The sequence below is a fragment of the Eleutherodactylus coqui genome, chromosome 6, assembly GCF_035609145.1.
Source record: "Eleutherodactylus coqui strain aEleCoq1 chromosome 6, aEleCoq1.hap1, whole genome shotgun sequence".
In the NCBI taxonomy this organism is placed as follows: domain Eukaryota; kingdom Metazoa; phylum Chordata; class Amphibia; order Anura; family Eleutherodactylidae; genus Eleutherodactylus; species Eleutherodactylus coqui.
The window spans coordinates 100,401,218-100,415,821 of NC_089842.1; positions in this window are offsets into that span (position 1 = coordinate 100,401,218).

Genomic DNA, 14,604 nt, shown 5'->3' on the forward strand with positions numbered 1-14,604 from the left:
TTGGCTGCAATGGTCACATGTCCCTATTGTCAGGACGTCATCACTGCAGCAGGAAGTAGTGGAAGGAAGTGTATACTTCCAACATGGCCGCCCACACGAAAGTTTTCAAAACTAAAAACTTTAAAAAACTAGAAATATTATTTGTAAATACCTTTAATTCGTAAAAGGCAAAATAAAATTTATTATACATTCCCTTTTAATACACGCTCACTTCAACTAGTGATAAACTGTAGCAGACACATGTCTGGGACTTTATCGCTACAGCAAGCAGGAAGTAGAGGGTGTCAGGGGGCCGAGCATCATTCGAATGGCAGTGCTGTGAGATTGGGTGAGGTGAGTATGCTTTCTTTTGCCTGTGTACAGAAGGCTGAGCACTTTTTATTTTTTTTTCTCTCCAGACAGCCCCAGAGAAATGCCAATAAACTAATACAAATTCAAGGAAGTTTGGAATACAGACCCTTCCCAAGAGACCATGGAGTAGCAGGGAAGCTGCATACAGAACCTTATCTGTGTGTATAGTGTACAGTAGTACAACAGAGCTGTCATTACCTTTACTACACTCTAAGGCCTCTTTCACACGGGCTACAAAATCTTGCTACAAAAGGCATGTATGTGAAGCCCATGATTTCCAATGGGTTCTTTCAGGCTACAAAACATCGTTCATATGAAAGAACCCATTGGAAACTATGAGCTTCACAGACATGCGTTTTGTAGCGATAATTTTGTAGCAAGATTTTGTAGCCCGTGTAAAAAAAAGGCCTTATACGAAAATGACTCTGCTCTTTCTGTCTTAGACTACACAGTAAAGCTCAAATGTGAGCTGTACAAAACAGGAAATGTCAGCTGAGGGCTCATTCACATCTGCATTAGGGCACCACTACTGCTTTCCACCTCTCTGTTCTATTTTGAAGCAGAGAAATGTAATTAAACAGGTTGTCCAGTTGTGAACTATTGATGGCCAATCCTCAAGATAAGTCATCAATAATAGATCATTGGGAGTCAATTGCCATGGACCCCTGCTGATCATCTGTATTCTGGGACAATGCACTTATATACTGAGCTGCTTCCTGGCAGAAGCAGACAGCTCCATTCTCACTGCAGTGGCCAGGCTTGTTATTATATTCAAAGTTCCCATTCATTTCAATGGGGTCTTGGCCTGCAATACCAAGCCTGGCCACAGCAGCGAGAACAGAGCAGTCTACTTCTTGCAGGAATTAGCTCAATATATAAGAATAGCTCGTTATCAGGGGTGCCTGGTGACATAACCCTGCCAATCTACTATTTATTACCAATCCTGTGGGTAGGGGATTGATAGTTTCTAAATGGACAACCCTTATAAATGTTTCAATTTTTTCTCAATTGATCTCAATGGGTTTAAAAAAAAAATGGAGTTTACTTTCATTCTGTTAGGTTTTAATTTTTTTATTGGACCAAATAGCGTTGTAGAATGTGCTAATTGTTCTGTTAAGAAAAAACAAAAAACAGAAGACTAACAAGATGGAAAAAAACAAAAGCTTTTGTTTTTTTTTTAAACCCATTGAGATTAGAACAATAACAGAAAGTCCTTATGGAGCTCTAATACAGATGTGAATGAGCCCTTATTGTGATTGATCTAGTGGCCACTGTGCAAAATTTCTGATAATCCCACCAAAGGATTACCAAAAAAAATGTTTAAAATAAAACCTCTTTTTTTGATGATTCATGTGAATGAATGCAGTAACTTCCCATGTATAAAAATCTTTCATTCCAGAATGCGTAGCGGTAATTACATCTGCAAGTATGGAAAGCCAGCTGTGATAGATCAGAGACTGTACCTGTTATATAAGCATGTCAGCCTGCCTCTGGTAAGGATACAATTACTTCATTCCTCTAGTATAAATGCATTCATGCAAAAATATCCTAAGTTTGTGTTTTATTGATGAGTTGAACTCCGAGGTCTCGGCCCGTCTGTTACTTCCTGGCAAGTCCACAACATCACAAAAAGGAAATAACATCCATCAAGTATTACAGAATGAAAACTATCTGATTGAACCTGTACCATAGGATGTAGGGTGTGTTAAGAAAAACATCAATGTACTTGTATGTAGCTATGTTCTTCTTCACCATAGCAACCGGCAGCGTGGTGCCAGCCATGGGCTGCTTGGCTAATCCATCTTTCCAATTACGTGAAACTGTTTTTAATCCTTCTACGCAACAAGTTTGGCTCAGCTTGCCTGTAAATCTTCACAGAGCACTAATCCCTTCCAATCTTTTTTTATGGGAGAGGCCATTATTTCGCCCTCACTTGGAACTTATTTATTAAGGGAAAAGGCCTAAGGTTTCCCACCTTCAGAATTGAGAAAAGAAAAACTAAGTGAACTTGATAGAATATCATCAATAAAGAAAAACTTGAGCCAGTCCCCTGCTGGTCCCTTCACCTCCTTGTCCTCTGCTATACATCACCCTTAAAAAATGTACACTGACGTGCCCAAAGTCATGGGATAGCAGTGCGTAAATTTATTATTATTTACATGCCAGGGGTCCTTACTTAATGATCACAACCAGCAGCATCTGGCTAGAATTGTTCATGTGAACAGAGAATTGATTCCAGCAGAAGTCACATCCACATTCAATGTGGGAGGCCCCACACATATATCCGGCCAGTTAGTGCAGCATTTTCTAACTTCTATTGGATATGGGAGCATAAGACCCACCACAGTGCCTTTGTTAACACCACAACACTGGACACAGTACCTCACCGGGGCTCATGAGTTGGCTAACTGAACCCTAAAGGACTGGGACATGTGGTGTGGTCCAAAGAGTCACAGTATCAATTGTTTCGAGCTGATAGTAGGGTTTGTGTGTGGCACCGACCTCATCGTCCCAAGTTGTCAACAAGGCACTGTGCCGGCTGGTGGTGGTTCCATACTGGTGTGGGGTGCGTTCTCATTGCATGGGTTGGGTTCACTGACTTGCCTAAACACATCATTGACTAGTGACCACTAGGTTTCACTACTTAGTAACTATCTGCAGCCCGTCATGGACTTCATATACGTCCACAATAAGTTATTCCAGCAGAATAATGCACTGTGCCTTTGAGCTCAGCTTATCCAGAACTGTTTCGAGGATCATTCTGGAGAGTTCTTATGAATAGTGTGGCCTGCATGTTTGTCCGACATGAGACCGATCAAGGACTTATGGGATTTGGTGGAGAGGTTCATTTGAACCTGAGATCCTGCATCTAGAAATACTGCATAGCTGTGGGTGGCTATCCAGACAACATAGCTCAATGTCCCTCTAGGCATCTTCCGTCCACTTGCGGAATCATTGCCACATTAACTTTGCAGGGTTTGAGGGGGTCCTACACAATATTGGCTGCTGTCCCATGACATGTGTATAAATCAATACATTCAAGAAAATGCATGACCCTGGGCTGGGTCTTAGTCACCATTTTCTTTCTAGCCCTGATAATGATAACCAGGATTATCTGTAGGGCGCTTAAGCTCCATTTTTCAGATACAGAGCTCCAATCCTCCAATCACTTACTGTGTACAATGTGACTATTGAAATTCCATGTATACACAGTAAACTTCAAAGCTCCCTCTAGTGGTTGCTATAGACACAATGAAATGTAAGCTTTCTCTGTTAAATCATGTAAAATATAATAATTTTTTAGCGAATTAAAGAAAACCCACTTTCTGTGTGCAGATATTACTGTTACGTAGGTATTGTGGTGCTCCGTGGTGTTCTTTGGTTTCCCTCTCAGAACATAAATGTGTTGAGTGCTGGCAGTCACGCAGGTTCAGTAACTCAATCCCTGTGCTAGGATCTTCTTGTACATGGGCTGTGGAGTGATTCCTGCTATTGTACAACCACCAATAAGAGTCAACACACTAGAAGCAGCTTTTTCTTACTAGCACCAGACAAATTAAGTAGATGAGTGCATCAAAAGAATGGGAGGGTCGCCATAACAAGTATTTAACAGCAATATCTGGACACAGGAGCATTTTCTCAACATTATTTAAACTTTTTTGAAAAATTGTCATATATTATGTGATGATCTAACTAAAAAATGTAATATTTAATGGCGGGATAACCCCTTTAGCTATGTGACTCTGTAAAGAAGAAAGGGGATGTTGAACTCTATAACAGATAGCTAGGATCCAACTATAAATCTGCACAGACTGTGGAACCAGCAAACAACATAATGTTAAAAGAAGGACATTCACTTTAAGGAGGGCCTTAAAGGGATATTCTCTGACTTAAAAAAAAATGTCTATTGATGACTGATAGTTCATCAATTGATAATCGATGAGGACCCACCACTTGGATCCCTGATGATCAGATCCAGGAAGCACAATGCGCTGACCGTAGGACAGTAGCCCAGGTTGGTTCTGTAGGTGCAACTCCCGTTGAGTTCAGTGGGAGTTGAACCTGCAATACCAATCTGGTCGGTGCTTTCTACTTCCTGCTCTGATTGCAGTGACAGCAGCACAGGGAATCAGCTGATCGGTGGGATCCAAATGGCAGATTCCTTTAAGTTATTAATAGAAAAAATAAAAATGTCCTGTCGAACCCCTTTAAGGGTGCTATCACACGATACCTAGTTGCATTTGCAATTCAGAACTAATTGCTGGGCTGAACTTGTAAGTTCAGGTGCGGCCTGGCAACTAGCTATGGATTTCTGTCTCAGCTATACAAAAATATGGCTGCGGATCCGCACTTAGATTTGGCCATTTTAATGTGCAAATCTGTGTGTGGCATTGCCCATGCAGAATCCACCCCAAGAAGTGACTTATCACTTATTTTTTTAAGCACATGAATTTTTGCCGTACATGAATCAAGTATAGACTATGGCACAGATTCCTACTGAAAGTAATGAGATGTGAATAAGATGTGGAATAAGTACGGATTTTGCATCAAATCCACAGGGGGGTACCGCCAAGAGATAGAGGCCCTGGCAATTGCCTGGTTTGCTATCTTCCCCGTTGAAATCTGACTTGCATATATACATTTGCATATGATATAAACCACCGGGAAAGGGAAGGGAATGAATTTCCCGATTACGTATAAATACGAAGTACGATCTGTCAAGCTGCCAATTTAATGCTTATAAAATATTTCAGATGCAGACCAATAATTCCTTCCATAAACTAATTAAACAAGAGCAGCTCTGACCTGACGGCTCCTTCTGGAGAACATTTTTGTTCTTAGTTCAGTAAAGCTGGCTTTACAATAAAGAGGCAGAAGCATCTGGAATGAAATTCCTGTAGAGTTGCGTCTGTCACAAGTGAAAACTTTCCATCATTAATGGTTTGGATGTTCCAAGTTTTTCTAATCCAACTTAAACCTGGTCTAGTATTCAAGGTTAGAGCTTGCATACAGTGGAAACCCTCAGGGCTCAGTCAGACGAGCGGAGATCCGAGCGTATTTCCTCGTGGGGAAAAAAAACACACTGCATGTGCACCTACCAAAGAAAGAACATATGGGTGGTAATGGAGGTGGTCATGCGGACTATTTCCGGCACGCAGTGCGTTTTTTTCCGCGCGGATCCCCGCTTGTCCAAATGAGCCCTCAGAAGATTGATTGAACTTCTGATTTGGGCATCAAGTTTTAAAGAAGACATTACTAATTGCCAGCCTGAAAAGGAGTTCTGTTGATAAGACAACCGCTTTAATTCCATGTATTCCGTTTTAAAGAGAATCTGTCAGCTGGAACATGCAGTTCAAACTGCAGGCACCCTGTTATAGAGCAGGAGGAGCTGAGCAGATTGATATATAGTTTTATGGGGAAAGATTCAGTGTAACTTGTATTTTATTCATTTATATCTATGCACATCCTAAGCTGAACAGTCCAGTGGGAGGTCCTTTCAATGATTGACATCTACCACATACACTACCGTTCAAAAGTTTGGGGTCACATTGAAATGTCCTTATTTTTGAAGGAAAAGCACTGTACTTTTCAATGAAGATAACTTTAAACTAGTCCTAACTTTAAACAAATGCACTCTATACATTGCTAATGTGGTAAATGACTATTCTAGCTGCAAATGTCTGGTTTTTTGTGCAATATCTACAAAGGTGTATAGAGGCCCATTTCCAGCAACTATCACTCCAGTGTTCTAATGGTACAATGTGTTTGCTCATTGGCTCAGAAGGCTAATTGATGATTAGAAAACCCTTGTGCAATCATGTTCACACATCTGAAAACAGTCTAGCTCGTTAAGAAGCTACAAAACTGACCTTCCTGTGAGCAGAGTGAGTTTCTGGAGCATCACATTTGTGGGGTCAATTAAACGCTCAAAATGGCCAGAAAAAGAGAACTTTCATCTGAAACTCGACAGTCTATTCTTGTTCTTAGAAATGAAGGCTATTCCAAGCGAGAAATTGCTAAGAAATTGAAGATTTCCTACAACGGTGTGTACTACTCCCTTCAGAGGACAGCACAAACAGGCTCTAACCAGAGTAGAAAAAGAAGTGGGAGGCCGCGTTGCACAACTAAGCAAGAAGATAAGCACATTAGAGTCTCTAGTTTGAGAAACAGACGCCTCACAGGTACCCAACTGGCATCTTCATTAAATAGTACCCGCAAAACACCAGTGTCAACATCTACAGTGAAGAGGCGGCTGCGGGATTTTGGGCTTCAGGGCAGAGTGGCAAAGAAAAAGCCATATCTGAGACTGGCCAATAAAAGAAAAAGATTAAGATGGGCAAAAGAACACAGACATTGGACAGAGGAAGACTGGAAAAAAGTGTTGTGGACGGATGAATCCAAGTTTGAGGTGTTTGGATCACAAAGAAGAACGTTTGTGAGACGCAGAACAAATGAAAAGATGCTGGAAGAATGCCTGACGCCATCTGTTAAGCATGGTGGAGGTAATGTGATGGTATGGGGTTGCTTTGGTGCTGGTAAGGTGGGTGATTTGTACAGGGTAAAAGGGATTCTGAATAAGGAAGGCTATCACTCCATTTTGCAACGCCATGCCATACCCAGTGGACAGCGCTTGATTGGAACCAATTTCATCCTACAACAGGACAATGACCCTAAACACACCTCCAAATTGTGCAAGAACTATTTACAGCAGAAGCAGGCAGCTGGTATTCTATCGGTAATGGAGTGGCCAGCGCAGTCACCAGATCTGAACCCCATTGAGCTGTTGTGGGAGCAGCTTGATCGTATGGTACGCCAGAAGTGCCCATCCAACCAATCCAACTTGTGGGAGATGCTTCTAGAAGCGTGGGGTGCAATTTCTCAAGCTTACCTCAACAAATTAACAGCTAGAATGTCAAAGGTGTGCAATGCTGTAATTGCTGCAAAAGGAGGATTCTTTGACGAAAGCAAAGTTTGATGTAAAAACAATGTTATTTCAAATACAAATCATTATTTCTAACCTTGTCAATGTCTTGACTCTATTTTCTATTCATTTCACAACGCATGGTGGTGAATAAGTGTGACTTTTCATGGAAAACACAAAATTGTTTGGGTGACCCCAAACTTTTGAACGGTAGTGTATATGTACACTCATACACAGACAGCTGTCAATCACTGATAGCTCCGCCCATTGGACTGTTCGGCTCAGAATGTGCAGAGATATAAATGAATAAAATACAAGTTATTATGAATCTTTCCCATAAGGCCTTATGTACACAGAAAACACGAATTACGTGTAGGGAATCCCGTACAGAATCCATCACTGGCCAGAGCCTGCTTACCTGCATTCCCCAGCAGTGGTGTCCGCACGGATCCCTCCACTTCCAGGTTCGCTGTACTGCCCATGGTCCTCACGGCTCGCCGTCGGACATGTTCAGTACAGGTTTTTATTTTAAATCTCCTGCTTTCCCATGGATTTGCGGCACGTCCACAGATGCAGCAGCGGGTGTGCCGCGGATCGGATGGCTTCTATTGACATCAATGGAAACCGTCAGTGGGGGATCCGCACAAAAATGGAGCATGCTGTGATTTGTTTTCTGGACGCAAATAAGATCTGCATGTTTTAATCCATTTGTGGACACCCTTGCATCTCTATGGGTGGCTTGATTTGCGGGCGCCCCGCAGGGATTCCACAAATCAAATTTGCCCATGGACATTGGGCCTAAAACTATAAAACTCGTATATCAATCAGCTGAGCTCCTCTTGCTCTATAACATGATGCCTGCAGCTTCCAGCTGACAGGTTCCCTTTAACTGCTTCCGATAGCGAATAATATTACATACTGCCTGACAGATTGGAGGCAACTAGATACTTGTATGACTGAATACCGCACACCATGGTACTTCATCTTATCCTGTCACACAGAGAATGATTAGGAAACTGCTCTCTATGCCGTTCCCAACACTTAATGTCATTGTTTTATAAAATCAGATATTATGTACCTATTATTTATGATCCCTTTAGCCCGGCACTTGGAAATATCACAAACTGTTCTTTCATGTGAGAGCTGCGGATTTGTCAGACACATGGGCTATAATATTTCTAATGTATGAGGACGCTATACACAGTTGTCTCTTTTGTTTCTTGCACTGTCGTAGGCTTTAGACGGCATGCTAAATATTTATGACCTATTTAAAATTCTTCCGCTGGGATTTACAGGTCCAGTGGTCAAGACTTTTATAGAAATATTTATCTAAATCCCTCAGCTCTGTTAGGGGTCATGCACACAGCCATCTTACAGGTCCCTTTTGTACAGAGTCATTATAGATCTGCCATAGAGGAGCATCTACTGTATCCCTGAATGCCTTAAATTTCATATGGAGGTTTCAAAGCTGTAGTTGATTAATTACTATAGAAAGCTCTCAATGTACTGGCGTAACTATAGAGGATGCAGGGGATGCGGTTGCACCCGGGCCCAGGAGCCTCAGGGGGCTTATAAGGCCTCTCTTCTCTGTATAGGGAGCCCAGTACTATGAATAAAGCATTATAGTTGGGGGCCCTGAAGCTTCAAGTTACGCCTCTGTCTCAATGTATAACTGTGCCCACTAAAGTAGTATAGAAATACTATATAATCAAGTTCTGTATGCAGCACTCCTGCTACTCCATGGCCCATTGGAAAGGCGACTGTATTCCATCACCTCCTAGAAACTATTAGTCAATTGAAACTTTTCTCTGTATTAACTCCCATTCACAGACTGCCTCTGTACCCATTAAACAGACCCAGACTTGAGTACTAATGTGCAGCACTGGACTTGTAGCGAGACAAGAGAGGCGAGAGGTTCATTTACTATGTTTGGATATGGGGAGCACCAATTTAAAAAAAACGTAACTTGGACAACCCCTTTGAAGGAGTATTCCAATTTCAGACTTTTTTTGGTATGTCCACAGGATATGCCATAAATGTCTGATATAGATGCGAGTCCCACCTCTGGAACGCACACCTATTTTAAGAACTAAGCCCAATCAGCCCTGGGCCGGCCGTAAGCAGGGGCCAAGGGTGGTCAAGCAGCACAGAAGCAGCCAAGCAGGCACTGCCAACCACCCCATATAGAGGTGTCTTTCTATCTTGACCATGATTACCCATGATGGGAATACCTCTTTAATAAGGAGTAACAAACATATTAATTCTCTTCTAGTTAAAGGGATATTCCAAGCGATGGACCCCTGCTCGCATACCCCTTTAATGAGAAACAAACAATACAGTACTTTCTCTTTAAACTTAATATCAGTACCATGAAGATTTGATACTTCTTCCAGTCTGTCTTGTGTAAAGTGTGGTTATTTTTAATGGTGATTCAACAATATTTGTGTCACTATAATTCATACTAAATGCATTGCTCATCTAATAAGAAACACCCTCTGTATAAGGCTTCAGCAACACGCAAATGAATTGGGAAATGTAGAGAAAATACTCATGAATTTGTCATACAGTAGTCATTAATATGAAAATCAGGTCTCTAATGCCAATATTGCAGAATCTGAGGAAAGAAGAGTTTCCAAGTATGACTAATTCATTGCTGGGACAAACCTGCTAGATGCATTTGTAGTATTTTTATTAACGTGCATAACCAGAGGTATGACTTGAAATTCCTGGTCCCCAATGCAACATCTGTAACAGGACCCCATGTACACCATGTGCTAGTTTTAATACGGCATCATCTTGTAATAGGGGTGATCTGCAATCGCCCATATTCCCCCCCTTACAAAGTGCTGATGCTATGTTGTGCTATCATGCACTATTGAGGGATGAATGAATATATTGTAAAGCTGACATTGTGATATATCAGGTTATTTGTACCTATAGATTTCGGGCTCCCCTGACGCATAGAGTAGGAACTGGTAAAGAGCTGTTTCAATGGAGTCACGATTTGGGCTTTTTCAGACGACTATATACGCATTTGCGCACACTTCAGTAAAACATATTTGCACAGTGAACGAGGTTGATGGAGTAGATTTGCGCATGTATCAGCACATAATACTGTAGTTTTTAAGCACACGGGGCCTGTTCACATGCACGCTTATGAGGTCCACATGTGTTCTCTTTTTCACGGAATTGTGCAATATAGTGCGCATTTGTGCACCACCCAGAGACTTCTATGCAGGCCTTTGCTGTACAATACACAGAAGAATAGAGCAGGTTCTACTTTTTTGCACGTATGCCAAATGTGCGCACAAAACATTTTCACGAGGACGAACCCATTAACATCAATGGGTTCTATTCTCTGCCCATTTCCCCCGTATATTTTCCGTGTGCAAAATGCGCGCAAATATGCTCATCTGAAGAAGCCCTTTCTGTGTTGGTTCACAACACCTGGAATAGTGTACTTGGACATCATCCCACAAGAGGAGGAGGTGTCATTTAGAAGTATCCATTTCTTTTCCTGGAGCCTGTGTGAATTGATGGTGAGCACTGCAGTACTTAAAGTACTGCGCTGCACTGCCTGTAGATGGGGCTTGAGATGCATTTTTAGAATAGATACCCCTGGGTATGTTTGAGCAGTGATGTGTAATGAGATCTGCTATGAGACTGTGCAGAGGTCTGAGCATAAGCTGCCCAAGTAGCATGCTGGCTATCTTTGCAAGAGAGGCCATAGAGTAACTAGAGCCTAAAGAAAGAGTGAGGTCTGTCTAGCTGCTGAGTGAGACAGCGAAGGTAGAGGAAACGGATCCTGACAAAGAAAACCCAAGGTTTCTGCAGAGGAATAATGTTGAGAGAAATGAGGGCAGAGTTTCTAAGATAGAGTGAGGACCTGGAATTCAGAAGAGAATATTGGTTTTTTTCCAACTAAATCAGGAGGATTGGCAACTATACTTTAAAGTCTTAAGATATTTGGAGGCGTATGTAGGACGTGATAGCAGGAGGCACTGTGAGAACATAGACTTAGCATCCTTGCATCAAATCTGGCTGTAAATGAGTATTCAGGAAGAACATCACAGATGTCCGCTGATGGAAACAGATGCACGGAATTCCTAAGACTCAATCACCCAAAGAGTTCCACCCACCCATGAGAACTTTTACATTTACGGTAACTTTTTTTTTAATTTAAAGAAAAGGAAGGTATCCAGTTCTACAAGAGAGAATTGAATTGTGCAGAATCAGTTTTTTCTTTAGTCTCATGGTATCCATCATGGTGGTGACAAACAAAGAAACAAAGAAAGCTTTTGTAACAATCAAATGGATGCTAATGCAGCTTTTAAAGTCTTATGGTATGGTTTTCTCAGAGTCCTAAATGTCAACTGTACTTAGTCCATACCTGTTAACAGTTCCATTTTTCATGGGACTGTCCCACAAACTGTACCTCTAAAATGGCTTTTTTCAAAGTTTTTGTGTGGCCTCAAGAAGAAGGAGCAAGGATTACAAAATTTGGGAACCACATTTGGTAAATGTGATAGTTATGCAGTGATACTGTAGCTCCCTCACTTCCTTCTACTAGTACTTGCGCCAATCAGCTGAGAGAAGGAGCTGCCCCACTGAAACAAGCATCACATGCTCTTAATTGTATACTCAGGTACAGCACCATACATACAATTATATCTGTGCCTGGTATATCAGCTCAGTCCCATTCAAGTGAGTAAGACTGTAATCCTAGCCATTCCCACGTCTTCATGTAGTCTATGGCATTGTGCCTGCATAAACAATGATGGGCATGCAGCACTCGCTGTAGGGCTACTAAAAACTTTAATATACTGATCGGATGAAGTAATGATGGCCAATAATATTAAAGTCCCGGTCAAAACCTGTAAGGTAGCTGTCACGTCCAAACATACATGAACTAGTGAACTGCGAACGGCACTCACAAGCAGACATTATCCAACTACTGATAAACACCCAAAACACTCACCTAACATAACCCTGCATGCATGAACAAATGGAATTGCTACGTTACAGGGTATTGGTTCATATTTTGGCCAATATACTTAAGCCCACGAGTCCCCAACAAGGGTCTTCGTTGTCTCGTGGGTCCCTACTCTCAGAAGACAACTTACCTAATGAACCCTGCCTGCAAGCAGGGGGATTGTCCCAATAGGGATGATCCCACGCTGGAACCTAAAAGCCTGGCTAGCCCTAGATGGCAAATGATCCAAGAAGAATAGGACACAGTTCATACCAGTGCACAAAGGAATGCATACTATATGGAACAGGACTGTTCACCTTATGTCCGGCCACCTGCACAGACACGCAGAACACATCAATGTTAACACCTACAGAACATGCATGGATGGATGCAACCACAAGGGTACTTGGAGAGAAATGAGGAAACCAGCACCCTCTAGCCAAAGGGGCTAGCATTTATGTGCAGCAGACCGGTGGTGATTGGCTGGCTGGAGAACTCCACACCATCAGCCAGCTCAATCATCCCACACTTGTGGAAGTATGTGACTGGAAACCCATAGAGCTACAGGTTCCAGAAGCACAATCTGACAGCAGCTATATTACTTGTTACTATATGTTCACAGAAACTTTTAAAACTAAGAAAAAATTGTTGGCTCCTGCACTTGTATGTACTGACTCAAGCAATATAATCTTTATTTATTTGCTTTATATTTAATGGTACATAGGATATTTCTACAGAATTGAGTCCAACATTCACTATGTTCCCTATGATTTACCTATAATGTCACTTCCTTTGTCCAGGGATGTAACTATAAGGGGTACTAAGGTAGTAGTCATAGCCAGGCCACGAGGAAGTCTAAAGGCTCCTCTGCCATTTAAGAAACTATCGGCATTATAAATGGTACTTGGTCAATGCGGGTCCTGTTGCAGATTTTGTATTGCCCCGAAGCTTCAAGTTACACCTCTGCCTTTGTCATTTAAAACTCCTGTAACATTTTCACAAGGGCGATAAAACTGGAGTAACCTCTTCTGCTTCTTTTTGGCTGCTTTCCATGAAAATATCTTTCATATAAAATAAATCAGAATCATAATGTCAGAAATCGCCCATAAATCCTCAAAGAAACTTTGCAAACACATCTATTTGTTATTTAGGCCGGACTCACGTGGACATATTTGCGCACGCAAAACGTAGAGAGAAAAACCCATAGATTTCAATTTGCTGAGGCCACTCACTTGGCAGCATACCTCAAGCTGACTTAGGGTATGTTTACAGTTGGCAGAAATGCTTTGGAAATTTCTGCAGCAAATTCCGCAACATTTCATACTATGCGGAGCTCCCCCTCACCTCCTCCATAGGCTTCCCGCTGTCAGCGCTCCTCGGCTTCCAGTTCCTAGCACCGCTGGTTAGGTGAGGCCACTACAGGCTTCTGGGAACCAGAAGCCAGAGAGCGCTGACAGCAGGAAGCCTTCATAGGGGGTGAAGGGGAGCAACACATAGTATGCAATCAGCTTCAGGTATGCAGCTAATTTCCAGTCAAAATCTGCACCAATGGTACGGGTTTTTAACTTTTGGATGAGGAAATGCTATGTAATTTGCTCCTTGTCTTTTTTGAAACGGCCCTGAAATTTTTATTATGACGGAGGTAAAATCATACTTTGTGATAAGCCCGCTCACAACTGTGCCAATTTCTCTTGTATGTATCCAAAGCTTTTGTTCTCTAGTCATTGACGTTCAGTAGTTTTGTGCCCCTTTTTACCAATATTTAGCTCTCCAGCCCTTGGCTGCCTGTAGTTTTTGCACAATGCGTGATGTGTCCATAGTTTGTTGCCCATTGCATTAAATGGGTCAAATTTTCCTTTTATTTTTTTTCTTTGCTTAATGCAGAAAGATAAAAACAATCCTTACTAGCCCCTGAATAGTGTTGTGCCTTGTCTAAGGTTTTATGCTCTAGGAGGTTGTGCACACTCAACAAGGGTATGGTAAGAATTGGAAAACATGGGTTGTATTTGCTATTGCAGCTCAGCTCCATTGAAATAAATGGGGCTGGACTAAAGGCCCTTTTAGACACAACGATTATCACTCAAAAGCCATCTTTTGAGCCATAATCGTTGTGTGTAAATGTGCCCATCTTTTGGTTTTCTGCCAAACAACGATTCTCAGTTTGGTTTAAAAACTGTTGTTCAGCGGTAGAGCTGATAAGACGGACCGTATGCTGTGCTCTGCCCAGGGACTGCTGAAAACAGCTAATTGTATTGTCGTAGCTGTTCTCAGCTGTCAGCCCCACCGACAGAACAAAAGGAATTTATTCAGAGTACAGCGGGTGGTCCTCTGAATAAATTCAGCTCCCAGCAGCTCTCAA